Source organism: Siniperca chuatsi, linkage group LG6 (assembly GCF_020085105.1).
Source record: "Siniperca chuatsi isolate FFG_IHB_CAS linkage group LG6, ASM2008510v1, whole genome shotgun sequence".
In the NCBI taxonomy this organism is placed as follows: domain Eukaryota; kingdom Metazoa; phylum Chordata; class Actinopteri; order Centrarchiformes; family Sinipercidae; genus Siniperca; species Siniperca chuatsi.
Genome location: NC_058047.1, coordinates 8027998 through 8046009, shown reverse-complemented (window position 1 = coordinate 8046009; position 18012 = coordinate 8027998). Strand labels below are relative to the sequence as shown.

General features: G+C 40.7%; 1 protein-coding gene across 5 annotated transcripts in view; it reads left to right on the top strand.

Moving 5' to 3' along the window:
* Positions 1 to 432: 432 nt before the first annotated feature.
* Positions 433 to 18012, top strand: part of kank4 (KN motif and ankyrin repeat domains 4) — a 73453-nt gene continuing 55873 nt past the window's right edge. For 2 of the 5 annotated variants that reach the window (XM_044199852.1, XM_044199854.1), the window contains exon 1: positions 3318 to 3617. The gene's annotated coding sequence lies outside the window, so the exon portion shown is untranslated. Of the gene's footprint in view, positions 677 to 3316; positions 3618 to 18012 lie in introns of those variants that run through there. The other 3 variants (XM_044199853.1, XM_044199857.1, XM_044199859.1) reach the window with 3 other exon arrangements.

Genomic DNA, 18012 nt, shown 5'->3' with positions numbered 1-18012 from the left:
ATGGATGTTTTTGTCTTAAAAAATATACAGTATTTTATAATAATATAAACATGGGGTCTGAATTACAACACAACGTACATAACTATAATATTTTATTCTGCATGCTGCTGTATTTAAAAGATAATCAAATTTAAATTTTGTCATTTTGCATAATATTTCCCTCTGAAATGTAGTGGAGTAGAAGTATAAAGCAGCAGAAAATAGAAATACTGGAGTAAAGTTCAAGTACCTCAAAACTGTACTTTAGTACAGTACTTAAATGAGTAAATGTACTCAGTTCCTTTCCACCACAGTAAGTTAAATATAGCTACTCTATTCTTGCGCTTCACGGGGCTTTTGGCTTTTATTTTGAAGACAATAAACGGAAAGAAAGTACGTTATATTTTGTCTAACTTGACAATCGTCCTTTTTGCGGAACTAGACCTTTAAAACCGTTGCAACATTTACTCTTCAATGTACTTTAGAAAACATTTCCTATATTATATAAACACACGAAACAAAACAGGTCGTCAACGTAAACGGTACGACGGTTACGGGCAATGTCCACCTTCAACCGGCAGGGGGCAACATTTCTCATGGAAATGGAGGTTGAACTATCCAGCATCATTCGCGCTTCCACTGGAGCATCTTCTCATCTGACAGTCAGCAGAGAGGCTATCCTTCCACGATTTTAACGGTAGGATACTATTTACGATTTCTCAGGTTTCTGCTTGAATAGATAAACCAAAATCAGCTTGAAAGGCTTATCGCGAGAATATCCTATTTAATCTCTGTTTCCGCTTATTTGTAGCAGTTGTAGTGTGTTGATTTTTAATAGGGCTACACAGTGTTTGTTGCTGGCGTGCGTTTTTACCATACGGGGAGGATCGCAGCACCTGAATGCAGCGCAAAAAAATAAGAAATGACAGTTGCGTCGTTTCCTCCTCGCATACAGCCAGTATAGGCATTTGTCAATACGAATCTATGTATGCAGGACGAACCGCTGCTGCCGCTGCTGCAGAGTGGCTGCTTGGTCAGCAGCAAAGATGTATCGATGGCCATGAGCTACTGTGCCTCAGCTTCCAGAGTCCACTCTATTTATTTTCTGGCTTTGTTGATCAAGTGATGTTGCAGTAAGGATGCTGCTACAGTAGTGGTTAGTGGATAGTTTGGAGATACTGGACTTCCCGTGGAGCTGTAGCCTTCCCAGTTGTGGTAGTATTGGAGCTACAGCATGCAATCCACATCACCATCGTCAGAATATGTTATCTTTGCAATCTCCAGGTCTGGGTTGGCTTTAACAGTGCATTTCTTCACTAAATGAGTGCACCAGAATCCCCATACCTCATTTAAATTGGGAAAGTATCTTATCCACCCACATATGATTTTTAATAATTGCCTAATGAAATAGATTTCATTACAGATGAAATAACCAGCAGGTGATTTATCCAGATTTAACAAGGAGGGCTGGAGGGTTATGTTCTTTCACATCCCAACTAAAGCCTAACCAGGAGATACATCATAAAAAAGGGGGATTACTGTGTTTCACTTCCCTCATCACCTTCTGATAAAATAATTTTGTCAAGGGGAGCATTTTGTTTGCCTGTACTCCGAACGAGGCAGATCCTGCCACCCATGTCCTAAGCTATATACTACACAGTGAAATCAACACAAGGCCTTGATTTTGATTGACGATTACATTGCACACTGGATGCAAAAGGATTGTCAGACACTGAAGAAGGTCATTGGACAGATTTGAGCAATAAAAAGGTGGCAGACATTTACTCTCCCTGGAAATGTGCTCCTATACCTGTGGGACAGAAGACATGAAACCACTGATTATCAAGAAAAACATGAAGAAAAACATCCACCTTTTTGTATTTGAACAAACTGCCCTTACTCTGGATGCAAACATTTCAGAGATACTGCCACCTACTGGCTGATCCCACAAGAATTTAACCCCTAACCTGTAGTAGTAATGAGGACCACTCTCCATGCACTGAGCAATGGAATTGGCCTTTATCAAGGCAGGCTTTGTCCCAGGAGGCACAGAGCTCTCACGACCAGAGCAGCAAAGGTTGGCGGTGTGGCAGCTCAAAGCCCTGGCCCATGACATGACACCCCCCCAGCCTCCAGCCTCCACCCACCTTCTCTCCCAAGAGGGGAACACTGGAGGGAAAATGAAAGCATGTTGAGCGACAGGCAATGGTGCACTCCAAGAATGAGAAGCATGTCCTGAAGTCTACTTCAGTTTACCTCTCAACAACAAACCCCTCTGTACACAAGTTTTTTTGCCCTTCTTTTTTGCCTATTTTTGCAGGCCTGCAGGATTAACCACTATTAAACACTATTTAATAAAACACTATTAACCTTTTAATCACACTAATTCCTACAATCTGTTACTCTCACACACAAATAGTCCACACATATTCACATGCAAACACATATATTACTAATTTATTAGGGCTACAACTAACAATTATTTCATTATTATGTTTTTCATTAATAGATTAAAGGAAAAGTTCAACATTTTGGGAAATATCGGCCCGATTATGGCCCGACACGGCAGACGTAGGGCGTTGGGTCGTGTCATAGTTGACAACAACCAATGTCGCATCTGTGATGAATGATATTGTTGGTGCTACTAGGTGGAACTGTGAAACAGAGGAAAGGTAATTTTTCTGGCATTTTCTTTTCTGAAAATAAGACAGCCAGTATCAGACACACCGCTTCAGACACCATTGTCTGTTTATATCTTGTTCCCGGAAGTCTAATACTGAAAAATATTCAGTATTTTACAACAAAAAGCAAAAGTGGAACAGTCGTGTTTTCTTTTCTTTTTTTCTTTTTTCTTTTTTAGCATTTTAATCATTGTGTGACCCCCTCAGATTTGGGGTGTCCAGACCCACACGCTGGGAACCACTGGATTAATCAACAGCTCTTCAACTTAAAGAACTTACTATGAGCACTAAATCCAACTCATTAAGGGCTGTTTTTGCCATGAAGGCTGTTATTGCTTTGCTCTCCCCTCAGCTAGTTTATTTATTTTCACTGAAAGCCCCGGCAGACATCTCACGCAGGCTCTGCTCAGTCAAGAGAGTAGTTTTGTGTGTGAGTGGATGTTTGAGAGTAAAAGACGGTTAATGAGATCCTTTATGAGTGTATGCATGTGTGCATAACCTCGCATGCATATATCAGATCTCAGGCTGCACAGCTCTCTCTCTCTCTTCATACTTTAGAGCATCTGAGTGACTCCCATTTGATGCATGCTGAGGAGGTGGGTGTATCCAGCCCAGCCGCTCTGATGTTTGGAAGCCGTAACTCTTCCATCCTACTCAGTCTGCTCTTTACTCTCCCTGCTCTCCTGTTTCAGCCAGTCTGTCTGCCCTCTAGCGTAGTACTCTCCTTTCACTCACCACTATTCATCACCATTTAGGATACACTTACACAGACCCACGCAGGTAGACAGAATACTGTCCTAGTGGACTGAAGAGTTTGCGTTTGGCTGAGGGATGCAGATATATGTTCATTACCTTGGAAAGAGCTAGAAAGTGGGGATCTGTAGCAGTGCTGTTGAAGCTGAAGTTTTCTCACCACTACGGTTTTTGTCCCAAAGGATACCACACGCAGCTGCAGAGGTAAGGGAAGGATAGATGTGGTCTGCACTTTCTTCTATTTCTTTCTCTTTATTTTACTGTTTTGCTCTCATTCTTCCTTTCTCATCTGTTTATTTAGTTCATTCCCTCCTCTCCTACTCTATTCTCTCAAAGTATCTTCTGTCAGTTATTTATCATATTCATTCATTCTTTTTGCTGTTTCTTTTTTTTAAATTTCTAGTCTTTTTACTATTTATTTGCTACTATCTGGGCTCTATTTTATATTTTCTTTTCTGTCTGTCTCAGTGCAGTTAAGTTTAATGATTTTTGGAACTGAAGCTACATTTACAAACCAGCACACATTTATATATATTACAGCCATGCTGTGATGACTCCATCTTTTATCATCTTTCTATCTCTGTGAGGCATGCACGTACATATTTGCGCACATATGTACAAACATACTGACAAAGGGAATCTCTCTTTTCATCTTTATTTTTCTCCCTCTCTTTCTGTTTGTCTTTTACCTCTCTCTATACCAGTTGATCCCTTTTTTTCTGTAGCATTTACATTAGCTGGGCCAGGTTTTAGTAAAATTCCCTTCTGGCCTGACTAATGTCTTTCAGCTGGAGCCCGACACGTGAACATCTGCATACAGTTACAATACACACATAGTGTAAAAAGCACGCTAACCAGGCAGTGGATGGAGCAGAGAATAGTGATCATATATGCAACTTCTGCATGGTTGCTTCTTAGCGATCTGCATGCATTCACTCTCATTTTTGTTTCGCTTGCTATCCCTCCTTTTCTACCTCTCTCTCTTCAATGCAAACCCCCCTGTCTGTCTCTATCTTTGCTCTTCTATGGTCTGCATGTATTCAGTTAGTCTTGGTCACTGCTCTGCTTGCCTGTCACAGAGCATTGGCCATGGTTGGTTGGCTAACCGCAGCTACACAACATTAAAAAGGCAAAGCATTCCTTCATGTTCACAGGGTGTCACATTGTGGGCTCGTGTGTTTTATGCTGCTTTCACTGACATTAAGAACTCTCCATCCATGCTCAGGTTAAAGGGCACATTGTTATTCACACATACACGCACACACACACACTGTCCTCCGAGATGTGGCTGACCCGCATTAGTTGTGTGTGCGTGTGTCAGTGTGATTTCCTTGGAGTTGCAGAGAGGTGAGTCATACCAGCTTACATGCTGGTGGCTGTTAGAGACATTCACTGTAACAATGCCATGATGTGTGATTTGCAAATAGACACTGTCTGATGAAACCGAGTATCTGTGAAATGTCAACTTTTCAGGAAATGAAAACAAGCAAAACCACATCCTGCTGACTTTTGGTGATCCCCTGACCTTCCCTCTATCTCCATCATGAGGTTGTCTTTTGTGGTTTTGCGTGTAATGTCTTGACAGCTATTGGATGGATTGCCATGAAATTTGTTACACACATTCATGCCCCCCTCAGGATGAATTGTAGCAACTTTGGTGATGCCCTGACTTTTCCTCTAGTGCCATCATCAGGTCAAGATTTTTATTTGTCCACTACTTTATGAACAAATAAAAAACCTGCAAAAGTAATGACATTCCCATCAGCCTCAATTGTGCTTTGTGTTTAGTGCTAAATATCAGCATGTTAGCATTGTAATTGTGAGCATGTTGGTATGCTGATGTTAGCCTTTAGCTCAAAGCCTTGGTGTTCAAATGACCTATAGAAGGAAAAACAAAAATGAACAAAAAAGTCTGGGGTAAACAAAATCTCATGAATAGGAAAGTAACCTGGTTTGGTCCCGCAGTGGAAACCAGAGCATTAGGGCCCAAGCCTTAGGTAGAACTGTATAGGACAGGCTTAGCAGCTTAATCTGATGGAAAGTGTATTGAAGCACAGAAACAGACACAAACACACACACACACACACTGGGCCCACCCAGAATCTGTAGCCACTCCAGTGAGCATCTTGGGATGGCTGCTCTTATACAGTGCAAAGCACAGAACACTTGCTTCACTCCAAACAACTAAACATGCTATGCCTTTCTCTCCTCATCACCACACACACTAAATAAACACACACTCCTCTACTCGTGTTTTCTGCGTGTTTGTGTGATGGTCACAATGGTAATGCTATTCTAAAGAAAGCTGTCAGCTTAGAAACAACAGCACAAACCACAAGGCACATGACACGATTCCTTCACACAAACATTGTAGTGATATGTGTGTGTGTCTGGCCTGTCTAGAGCAGTGTGTTGCAGGTTGTTTTCTTATCTCAAAGCTGAGATGGGCATTAATGTTCATGGTGTGTGTGTGTGTGTGTGTGTGTGTGTGTGTGTGTGTGTGTGTGAAGATGGCCCCTGCCAGTCGATGCCAGTCTGTGCTCTGTCTGGACTGGCCGAGCGCCCGGTGCTCCCATGTGGTTCATATTCTCCAGACTTTCACATCCACTGACTCCTCCTAAGGCTTCTCTGAACCTGTAAATGCCTTTGTTGGCCCACACAGTGCGAGTGTGTTTGTGCACAAATGTGTGTGCTAAGTTAATTGCTTAAAGGGATGATTGCTTAAAGGGATGGTGTTCAGTTTCTTACAGAACCAAATAATCCACTACAAAGACAAAACAAAGCTAGAAAAAGAAAGAATCTGTGGGTGTGTGAGCTTTCAAAAACACTTCCTTGCATATTATCTTGGAATTGAGCCACGCAGGACAACACAGGTTTGGGATTTTGTATTATTTTATCTCCACAGTACTCCAGTAAAAAAAAAAAAAAGCTGTGCTTTCATCAAACAAGTGGCAGAGCCTGGGCTAAGGAGCTTTAGGGCTTCTTAGCTGTGCTGTGGGAGGGAGAGGGATTCCCTAAACTCTCTGTATGTGTCAGTCAAAGAAGCCAAAAACCCCTCGCTGAGAACACACACGATACATGAGAGCCAGGAGTCAGCACGCTCAAACACACTCACACCAGCCGAGCGAACGCCTAGGGATAGCACTACTAATCTCATTCTCTGTTGACACACTATTCCTCAGCTGTGCCATGCTTTCACAGCTCCATGTTGGTATCCTAAAGCTAGAGGTGTATTCCTTCCTATCAGTGTCAGCAGAAGGGTGACTTCACACCAGGCCAGAGGTGCGTGTATATATTTTGTGCCCGTAACACATCTGCTCTGCAAACCACAGCTTCCCGCAAACTGCACGACTTTAAAAAACAGTGGGACTTTGCTGAAGTTCAGATAAAGTTGCTCTGTGGCCCTCAGGTGGTTTCTTAGGGGTGGGAAGTAGTGAGAGGAGAAATTCTTTAAATGACCTAATTCATCGGATTATCCAACACTAGTTGGGAATACATTCAGAACTAATTTATTTCAATCCAGTGTTAATTTATTTTATTTCAGACATGTGGTCCATAGAAAAGAAATATTAAAGATGTAAAGGAAAAGCTATAAGATAAGTATAAGAATAGAAATGTATGGATCCAGAGAAAATGTGAAACTTTATTTACATCTGACAAAATGAAGCACTTTGGCAAATTCATGAATTTGTTGCGGCTGAGGTTGATCCAGCCCATTTTTTGGATCGTAGCCAGCCAGCACTGAAGTCATTGCCAAGGTAGGCAGGTTTTTTTCTTTGCCCTGAAAGCACATTTTGTGTTTAAAGGAATGTCAGCTGGCTTAGACCTGTACACAGCATAGTCTTCCTACAGACTCTTAACCCATTTGAACTATCAGCTTGGTTTTGTTGGCAAACCAATTTGAGTCATTCAGTTCAAATGAACAATTGACTGATGACATGACGTCACAACACAGGGACTCCGCTTGATATGTCCACAGTGTTTAACTACTACTGTTAAGATTGATTTCTTTCATTCTAGTCAGCTAAATGGCTCATTTGTGGTGTCATACCCTTATACAGAACATTCCTGTTGTTTAATTTAGTTGCCAGAAAAGAGCAAAGCAAAAGTAGCTGACTACTGATAATGGCAGTTTCCTCTCTTATATCTTTGATTGTCAGTCCAAATTGTAGAAAACAATGCAGCTGATCTGTTATCACATATACCATTTGTTGTATTTTAAATGTTAATGAATCATCTCTGCATTGTTTCATGGCACCTTTCATCAGGCAGGCTTAGTTGTATTGGGCTGCAGGGCAAAATATATTCCTATTGCTCACCATCACCCCTTCAACCACTGGATTACAAAGCTTTTAACCAAACAGAGCATGCTGTATCACTTGAAAAGACAAAGTGGCGCACTGCAAGTGAGTTGATTTGTACTGGTTAGGTCCTTGTGCAGGCACAGGCTACTAATAAATATAGCCCCATATTTTTCAGTTTTATTACAACTAATGACACAATGTTTTTGGTGATGAAAATCAGCCAAAAAAGTCCATCAGTTGCAGATTCTTCAAAACTGAATTTCTGCTATTTTCTTGTTAGTGATGAAACATCCTTCTCTATGTTGTGACAGTAGTCTTTGGGAAGATCATGCTTTATTTCTTGTGTGACATCTTTCTCTGATTCTTCTTTCACCCCTTTGTCAGAACAATGCCAGTGTGTCCCACTGAGATCTGAAAGCTTTTCCAACTTTTGTTTAAATTAAAAAAAGGGGATAACTAGACAGTCATCGAACACCTCAAAGATAAACAGCATGTAAAATCTTCTTGTGACATATACCCTTAGAAATCAGTCCAGTCTTTGGAAAACAGTTGGTTATGCTGTGTGTAGATTTGCACTGTTACGGATCTCTACAATAGTACGTGTGTTTTTGTGGAGTTTCCATGGTGGATGTGTGAGTTTAGCTGGACAAGGGTCACTGAGGTGGGCTGCAGTTCATCGCTGAGGGAAACTATGGAAATATGAGGAACAATACAAGCTGTAAAGCTTTCCCTTGTTCTTTCCCTGGTTGGGTGGGGGACACCAGCCTGGTTTTCACTTTCAAGCAAAACTACACATTCAAATCTTTCCACTTTTTAAAAAACTATCAGTGGTTTTGCATGTTTAGGCCTTTAACTATTAACTGTATAACTTTATTCATCTTTATCATTACATTGTAATTACATGGTAATGCCGTTACAGAGACTGTTGTGAACATGTCCTTGTGAAAAGGTTTAAAATGTTAACAGAAAGGAAATAGAAGGATTAATATCATTAAAACAGTTACTGTTGGCAGCAAACTCAAAGCTTGGATGGCGTCTTATTTTCGGTGCATTTAACAAAATGAAATGCACCAAAAAAACAAGACACTTGAACAAATTCCCAAAACTTTCCTACCTTGAGATGATAACATAAGTAATGTAATCTACTGTGTCCACTTGCTTTTTAAATGTACCTACCCCAGACTGTATTTCTGATTTGCAGTCAGTGAGCTAAAACATGTTAAACCCCAGTATGACCCTTAATGGACAAGGTTCGGGATGCAGTTTCCAGTGAGTCAACATCAGAGCCATAATTTATACAGCCAGGTTTTCAGGTAAAATTTCAAACAAGGACTTGCACTGCAGCTCAGCCAGAAATAAAGTACCACAACCGGACATTTCTCAAGGAGCAACGCTGAGGAACAATGGCTGGGTCCATCCTTACATTGTTTCCCTACGTAGTATCCCATCCACTGCTCCTTAATGGGTTCCTGGCATTGACAGGCAGGAAAAAACAGAGTCTGCCGTGAGAAGAGTCGAGAGTGCAGAGGGGAACATGTGACTTCCTTAATGGAACCTTCATCGTTAAATGCTGTGTTGTAATTGGCTGACTGCAGAAGGCAGGAACTTCCTGTCTGAGTGTTGTTGGAAGTGACCGCTCCCTGCGAACAGTCAAAGACTTATTGAATGTGTGTGTATACGTGTGTGTGTTTGTGTTTGTTGGAGACTGTTGTGTGTTTTGAGTGTATATTTGAATATTTAAGATGCTTGTGTGTGTATAAATATACTTTACTCACTGAAACATTTTATATCTAATGCACTTTTATTGCATTGCACAATTTGCAGTAAGGAGGTCTATTTATGCTCACTCTTTTGCTATGATCTTTTCCCAAGCTGCCTTACTGCTCAGCTTGCAAACACTGCTGTTAGTTCTTCTGCTGCTGGTCAGTATTACAGCATTTCACAAGTTGCACTTTCTCCACTGTGCTGCACTTAATGTATGCTTACCGGGGGTCAATTATCAACACTGCACATACCCTGCATCCACATTATAAGTCTGTTCCATGTGGGCTCACTGGCTGAATTGCACAAAAATACACATACTCATACACACCTACACACATACTAAGTGACTGTGGTCTACTATTTGCATTGCCTCCTACTGCTATTGCTGACAGCACAAGTGACAAGGAGAGATTGTGGGTAAACCAAAACTATGTGAGAGTATAGAGGACTGTTATTATCACTGTGGCCGCTGGACAAGAGTGGGAAGTCTGAGGGATCTCACTGTTATATCAAACCAAGCCATTGGTTTGCAAAATCTTAGTTGCTGTCAAAAATAGAGGTTACTCTATAAGGTTTTTTTTTTTGCCCCCCACATGCTGCTATCTTTTCTGTAGACTGATAAGAAAGTTCTTAAATTTGGTCAAAAGGCTGAGACCCTTCAACAGACTGACCAAAAGTAAAAGAGTAGAGAAGATAAATTAGGGGTGAATTGATTAGTCAATTAATAGGTTAGTCGATCAATAGAAAATGAATCAGGAACTATTTTGATGATTGATTCATCATTTAAGTTATTTTTCAATTTCACAGTGGCTTCTTCTTGCAGATAAATGGCCAACAAGTCACTAGTGGTTAGCATCATAAATGCTGTGTGCAAATTGCAGGGATGGACTTGGTTAGAGGAACAAGTGACATCCTTTAAGAAGCTGGTGGAGCAAGTCAAAGATGTCTTAAGACATATTTCTCGGGTGTGTGAGTTCTAAAATGTTTGACGAAAAGACATAATTCAAACACTGAACACAGAAGCACAGAATTGTTTCTGCCAGCATCCCAAACCAAACACAACCAATATCATCCAGTTGCAGAGCTGCAATGCCTGCAGACTTGTGCTTCCTCTCGGCAAGAAGAGAAACAGCAGCAGTGTAGATTTGCAGACGTAGACATGTCGATGTGTGTCTTTTTGTTTAGTGTGTGTGTGTGTGTTTAAGGATTATATATATTACATTTTAAACCTGTGAACTTGTGAATGAGTCACCACCAAAACTGCTTCACATCTAAAATTTCTTGTTCTTCCTCTCAGAATATATTTAGGCTCTGATGCCATTCATTTAAAGGTAATTTGTGATTGTGTGAGCTGCTGGTGCTGTAGATTTATTTACAGTATATTCATTCCTCTTTGTGTGTGCAGGTGTGCAGGTTTTTTAAATTGTTTCATGTGTCTTCTTGACTTTGCCCTCTGTTTTGTTGTTGAAGGTGTCATTAATGAATGGCAAAAGTCAAAGTCATAATGTATTCAAATTGTATTTAAGTATTGTTTCATCCCTGTGCGCTTGTGTGTTGGCCTCTGTGTACCTGTGAGTACTGAGTGATGGTTTTTGTGTCTGTCTCTTATTCCAAACCTCCAACCCCATTCCCAGGACAACCTCAACACATGCTTTCTCTATCCAATAACTCATTTTTTCTAATGAAAGTTTTATGTCTCCCATCTGCAAGCCAAAGAGAAAATCGGCTTTATGGCACGCTCTCTATTCTCCATACTCTCTCTTTCTCTCTCTCTCTCTCTCTCTCTCTCTCTCTCTCTCTCTCTCTCTCTCTCTCTCTCTCACACACACACCTCTGTTGTTGCTTTCCCAGAGGCACACACATTTGAGGTGATGGAAATAAAAAAAGGCACAAGAAAGGCAGAGATGAAACAAAGATGAAAAAAAGTGATGAGATGACAGAGCGAGTAGAGGGGAGAGAAGATTTTTTTCAGTGTAAGAGAGTGCATTTGTGTGTGAGTGTGTGTGTATGTGTGCGCAAAGCTTGTTTTATGTTCTTTCCATCTTTCAAACTAACTGGTGAGATAGCTTGCACTAATGGGTTGCATGAAGCTCAGGAATGGAGATCAACAGATGAATGCCTCACCGCTGAATATGACTGTCTGTGTGCTTGTGGTGTGAGAGAGTGAAATCACACTGCACAAGTATGCAGTGTTATGCACGCATGCACACACACACACACACACACACACACACACACACACACACACCTCTGAAAGCTCATAACCTGGTAGCTTACAAGCAACTGGATTTGTGTGTGTGTGTGTGTGTGTGTGTGTGTGTGTGTGTGTGTGTGTTTGTCTCAGTCAGAACCTTTCTCGTGTGAGTTGCAGAGTGTTTGGCCCCAGTGGAGCTGCTGCCTGACTGAAATTTAATGAGCCCTGAACCCTGTCTGCTCCTCCACCTGTGAGTGTGCATTTCAGTTTTCACAGCTTCTTGTTGGAGCTGCTACAACACTCGTTTCCCACCAGGGACCGGGTGGACACTTATGTGTTTCAGAGTGTTCGCCCAGTGTTTTCTATTGTTATGTGCAATCAATACTGTTCCCAATGTAAGTCTGCCAAACAGGTACAGTTAATAACAACAAAAATATGCTTAACAAGCAACTGGCAAAAACTAAGACCATTGAAATATTTCCATATATCAGGTGCATCAATGACAGTGTATTAAATACATTTTGTGACATAAATGTCTCTCTGTGGACAAACATAATGAATTTTGTGCTTTCAGATATAAAGGCAGTGTCACATTAGCTCACAACTGGGTTTTGCTGACAACAGGTAATAGGATCCAAATATAAGTAAAAGGGCAGTTTATGGAGGGTAACACTTTTATTTGATGACAGGAAGGCAGGATCAGGCAAACAAACAGAGCAGACTTGGAAATTGCTTGAAATCAAAAGAAACCTGCCACTATAGCAACGTTAAAACGGCAAATTAACTGCATCCTAATTCAGGAGCTGCTTTCTTTGAAGTGTGCATTTGCATGAATCAAACATTAAAATGGATTGACAAGCCTGTCCCCTTCCAAGTAGATTTGAGAATAGTGGCCTCTGATGCATCCTTTGCAGCCCTCAGGAACCCCCGAAATCCACTGTGCATCCTTTGAAGGAGGTGGCCCCTGATTACTTGGTACTCAACTAGAGAGACTGCAAAAAGAGAGTCAGAGGCATAAGAGGAGGGAGAGAGGGAAAGTGCAGGTGTCACTGTGACACAATCAGACTAGATTGCAGCACTTGAACTGGCACACCCACCATGAATGACTCCAATCAGCAGGACTGTATCATCAGGGAGGCATCTTCAGACTGTCAGTCAGGGCCCAGGGTTCTTCATTTTGAAATCTAATTCCTGAACTGAAATATCTATGTCACAAAACTGCTTTTAAATATGTTTTTAATTCTTCAACAGTACAACAAATTAATGAAACGGGAAGGGATGGTACATTTAAAGATTCCTATTTAAGTGAATAAGATTATAAGATTATAATACAATTCTGAGAGTTGCCCTTTAATGCATTTTTTGAGGGAAAGTGTTTATGTGTATGTGTTTACATAGAGTATGTGTTCATACTTTCATTCATTCATTATTTTTCTTGCCATGCCTAACAGTGATGTTTGCAAAGCCTGTATATACTGTTCACAAGATGATTCCTAAAGTGTGGTTATAAAGAATATAGACACAAATTCAAATCTCTTTTGACCAAATATACAAAAACTGACAAAAACATCTACATGACCGGCCATCCTATCTATTTCTATCTTCCTCTGGCCCCTGCAGCTCCAGAAGTTGCTGACATGGTGCCATTATCTCCCTGTTTTCCCCAGTAACTAAAATCCACAGACAGCTCTCCATGTCAGCCAATCAGATAACAGATAGCCCCTGATTTCGAGTCAGTGCTGCATGCCTTTCATCCTGCTGCTAGAAAGCATTTTGCTAGACAGATAGAATCCTGTGGAGTGTTTACTGTATGCAGCATCTGTGGAATGGACATAATGAGAAAGAAGACGCGGAAAGAAGAAACAGAGGGATGATCTTGTGCTTGATTTTAAGGATGAAGAAATGAATGAAGGGAGGAGGAAAGGAGTGAGGTAGGGAGGGGAATAGATGAAAGCAGGGAGGTTGGGGACAAATAAGAAACAATGATTGAATAGTACTGAAGGAGAGAGGGATGATGGAAGGAGACAGACAGAAACCTTTTTTCAGTTCACCTCTGCCATGTCAGCTATAGGTCGGCCTGGTAGAGAGACATTAAAGGTATAAAGGAATGAATGAGTAAGAGAAGGAGAGAGAGAATGCCAGCAGAGCATTCTAGAGGCCATGTTTCCCCACCATCTATCTTTCTGCCTGTATGTCTGCCTCCCAATCAGATATTTCCATCAGTCAGCAGTGGGTTCCTGAAACACTGAGGCATCTCTTTTTGCATCCAGAAAATCAGATGCAGAGAGTTGGAGGAAGGGAAGGAGGGAGAGAGAAAGATTGAGGATAGAAATGGGAAGAAAAAAGCCAGAGGGGAAGAAGATAGAACGAGGCAGCAGTGATGGGTTGGAGGGGAGTGAGTGAGAGAGCAAAATCTGCATCCCTGATGTATTTGGCATCTTAAATGAGGATTTTGGTAGCACCAGTACAGTCACTCTTTGGAGTATGTTTCATTGCACCGCAGTCATATTTCCTTAGCAACATTAGCGTCTTAATGAAACTCTCATCTGAGCCCAGAACAAGCCTCAGAGCAATTGGTTTCCTCATCGCTATGATCTCTGTTTGTACTCCACATTACAATGGACAGAGAAGGCTTTCCTTTTCAAATTAGCCTGCTTGGTCAGCTGTCAGCGTGAATTATTTCAACCATCAAGTGTAATAAAAGTTTCAGATTTTCGTGGCAGGGGTACAGTTTCATAGTGCATACGGATGCATATAATAGAAGCACAACAGAAAGGAGCAGTAAGTGCAGAACCTGCACTCAAATATATAATCAATATCTACCTGTGAATTTAGTTTGGTTGCAACCTTGGAGGAATTTGCAGTGAACAGCAATGCAGAAGTCAGGTGTACTGTAACATATTTTTACTGAATGGAAGAACTGCAAGAATTTGTGAATTTATATGTCAGCATTTCAAGATAATGGAATTGCATTGTTATTACTTTTGGGCTTTGTGTCTTGTCTTGGCTGGATTTAGTTGCGTGCATGTTTCTGTATTCATATCTTTACATTTGTTTTGTTTTATCCTATTTTACTCATTACTTTGATGTTTTTAACTGTGCAAGCGGCCTGACTCCAGGGATGGCAATGTTGGTAGGGTCATCATGGTCCAGACTAAAATATGTCCACAACTACTGGATGGATTGCTATGAAATCTTATACAGAAATTCACTCAGAGGATGACTACTAATGACTTTTGTGATCCCCTGATGTTTCTTCTACTGCCATCAGCATGTCAAAGTTTTCACTTACCTAGTAAAATATCTCAACATCCACTTGATGAATTGGCACAGAATTTTGTACTGAGATTCATGGTTCCCGGATGTACTGACATTGGTGATCTCCTGACTTTTCCTCTAGCCATTGTTTCCCTTTTGAACCCATTGATTGCAGAGCCAATACAATACAAAATGTTACTATCCAAACATTACAGACTACAGTGTGTATTGCACCTGTCACAGAAAAACTGAAAAAATGTTAAATGTTAAAAATAAGAAAAATAGCTGTTAGCACCATCAGGCATGAGTACATCACACTTTGTTCCTGTTGTGTGGTCACGCTGTCTCCCTGTAGATAGCTAAAGCCAACATGTGCTTTGCCAGCCTGCATTGTGGCACAAACACAAACCAATACTGACCCACTGACGCTTTGTTTTTCTGTGTCAATGATGCCACTGCTGTGCATTGTATGCAGCTGACTAAGCCGTTTCAGACCTCTCTATGCAATGCGGCAATTTGGCCACAACTCAGAGCGACAGATTTGTCCTAAACCATTTCAGTTAGGATGGTTGTGCCAACTGTGATTTACATATGGAGAGAAATAACTAGCCTGAGTAACAAATTTGTCAGCAGGATCAAGCAGATTGATAATGTTTAGTATGTCTGTTTGGTCCAGTCCTGTTGTCTCTTTATTTGAGTGTCTTGCTGTTTTGCACACTTACCTGGCATATCATCGTAGGTGGCCATCTGTTTGTTTACTGTGAAAAGATGTAGGCTATCTAGACAACCTGTACCTCTGTGTCTTTTATCTGCCAGTAGATGTTAGTTTAGTTTAGTTTATCATTCGTTTGTGTGTTTGTGTTTCATCTCTCTTCTTTATCTATGCTGAAAACATGATTCTCTCCTTCATCCTCCCTATGAGTTTTAATACCATGCACACTCACATACATGCATACACAAACGGATGGAGAGAGGTCTGCAGAAATAAAACAAGATTTTCTATCTCTTCCTGGCTCTTAGGTTATTTTTATCCTGAATACTCGTAAGCTATGTGTCTTCCTTTTTACGTACCTCTGTCCCCCAGTGGCTTCTCGTTTCCTCTTTCTTCCTTTCAACTCTTTCTCTTTCTGTCCTCTCTCCACCCCTCCCTCTTTCTGTCCATTCATTCATCAGGGCTGTGTGAGAGTGAGGCTGGGAGAGAAGTGATGAAAGACTCCAGAGTGGGGTTTTCATCGTAAACACACATGTACAGTCCACAGACACATGTAGTGTGTGTGTATGTGTGTGTGTTTGTGTGTGTGTATGTTGAACTGAATGCACCTGTTCCTGTGTGTTTTTGTTGCATTCTGACTGTTCAAGCAATTCACATGTTCCACTTCCTGATAAAATTAATGTGTGTTGAGTTGGCTAAATCAGAAGAATTTCTAAATGTAAAAGATGTGTCATTCATCAAATTCAGAACCAATTCTGTCTGTGTCTGTGTGTGTGTGTGTGCGCTCCTCAAAAATAACCAGGATTAAGTCAGTTACCAAGAAACCGTGACAGTGCATTTTAGATTTTACAAAGAGTGTTGTATGTCCATGTGGGTGGGTGGGTAGGTGGTTGCATGCATATTACTGAATATGAGTAAAAGCATGAATACACATTTTGCATGTTTTTGTTAGCACATGTACACACTCTCTCACACAAAGACTATACTAGCCAGTCAAGGCCTTTGCATTTGGGCAGCAACTAACAAATATTTTCAGTATCGATGAAATCTGTCTGTTTAATCGTTTAGTCTATAAACTGTCTTTTCCCAGAGCCCAAGGTAACATGTTAAGAATGTTTGTTTTGTCTATCCAACAGTCCAAAATCCAAAGATACTCAGTCTACAATGATACAAAACACAGAAAAAGCAGTAAATTTTCACATTTGAGAAGCTGCAACCACAGGTTTAACATGTTTTTGTTAACTGACTAATTGAAGTCGACTTATGTTATAACAGTGCTATAAATGTTTCTTTTCTTTAGATAAACTGCCATTTTATGAATTTAAAGAAGCTAATCACCAAAAACATAAATGCAATTTTTCTTATTACTGTTAACTTTAAAATGCATTGCCATAATTAATTTGCCTCGTCAATGAGAAAATCCTCCATGCAGCCTCTTGAAATTGAATCAGTTGTTGGTGGATTGGATGTAGTGATGCTGAGTGGGGGGCCACGCCGAAGCCCGGGTGACTCTTGACATACAGCTTTGTGGGGGTGTTTAACATGGTGGTGAATGGGAAGAGGATAAGCTGACAGGCAGAAAGAGCCCTCCTTTGATGGGATTAACACAGTGGCAGACAGGGAATAGTGCTTTAGATTGATTAAAGTGTAATCCTGATGGATAATCATGCCTCCTGACGTGACGTGTGGCCAGCACCCTCATAAAGCAACCCCCATCTCTGTCTTACACACATAAACACAAACAAATGTCGTCCTCAGTCACATTCACGTGCTCTGTGCTCTCTGCTCTCTGTATCTTATTTCTTTCCCATTTCTTATTATGTCTTTCCGCGACTATCACTTCTTAGAAAAGGTCAAGAGGAATGGAGAAGAGATGGCAAAGATGGGAAATGAACACTCTAACTGTCACTCATCTAAGATGTATTTGGAAGGTTTAAGGGATGGTGTCAAGCTTACACCTCAGATAGTGGAAAAATAGGTTTCCCTCACTTTTTTTATTGTCTGCTATTTTCAACATGGTTTTTAGTGAGTAAATCCCTTTTTAACTTGAACTCTGGTGGACATTTGCACACACCTCTCTTTGTAAAACTTGACATAATGGAAACACTGGACAAATCTCTTTTGTATTGTCTGATGATGTCTGCAGAAAATTTGAGTTTCTTGCTGGCATTAGCCTAGTTCCAGACCTCTGAACTGCTGCCTACATCTCAGTGATTCAAACAGTGAGACAAAATGTCTCATTATCAGATTATCAGACTAGGCTGACATATGATATTTATGAAATCGTTAAGCAGCATTGTCTCCATTAGAACCTTAACTGTAAGTAACTGTAAATACAGGAAAATCATAACGAATGCTGTCAATGTG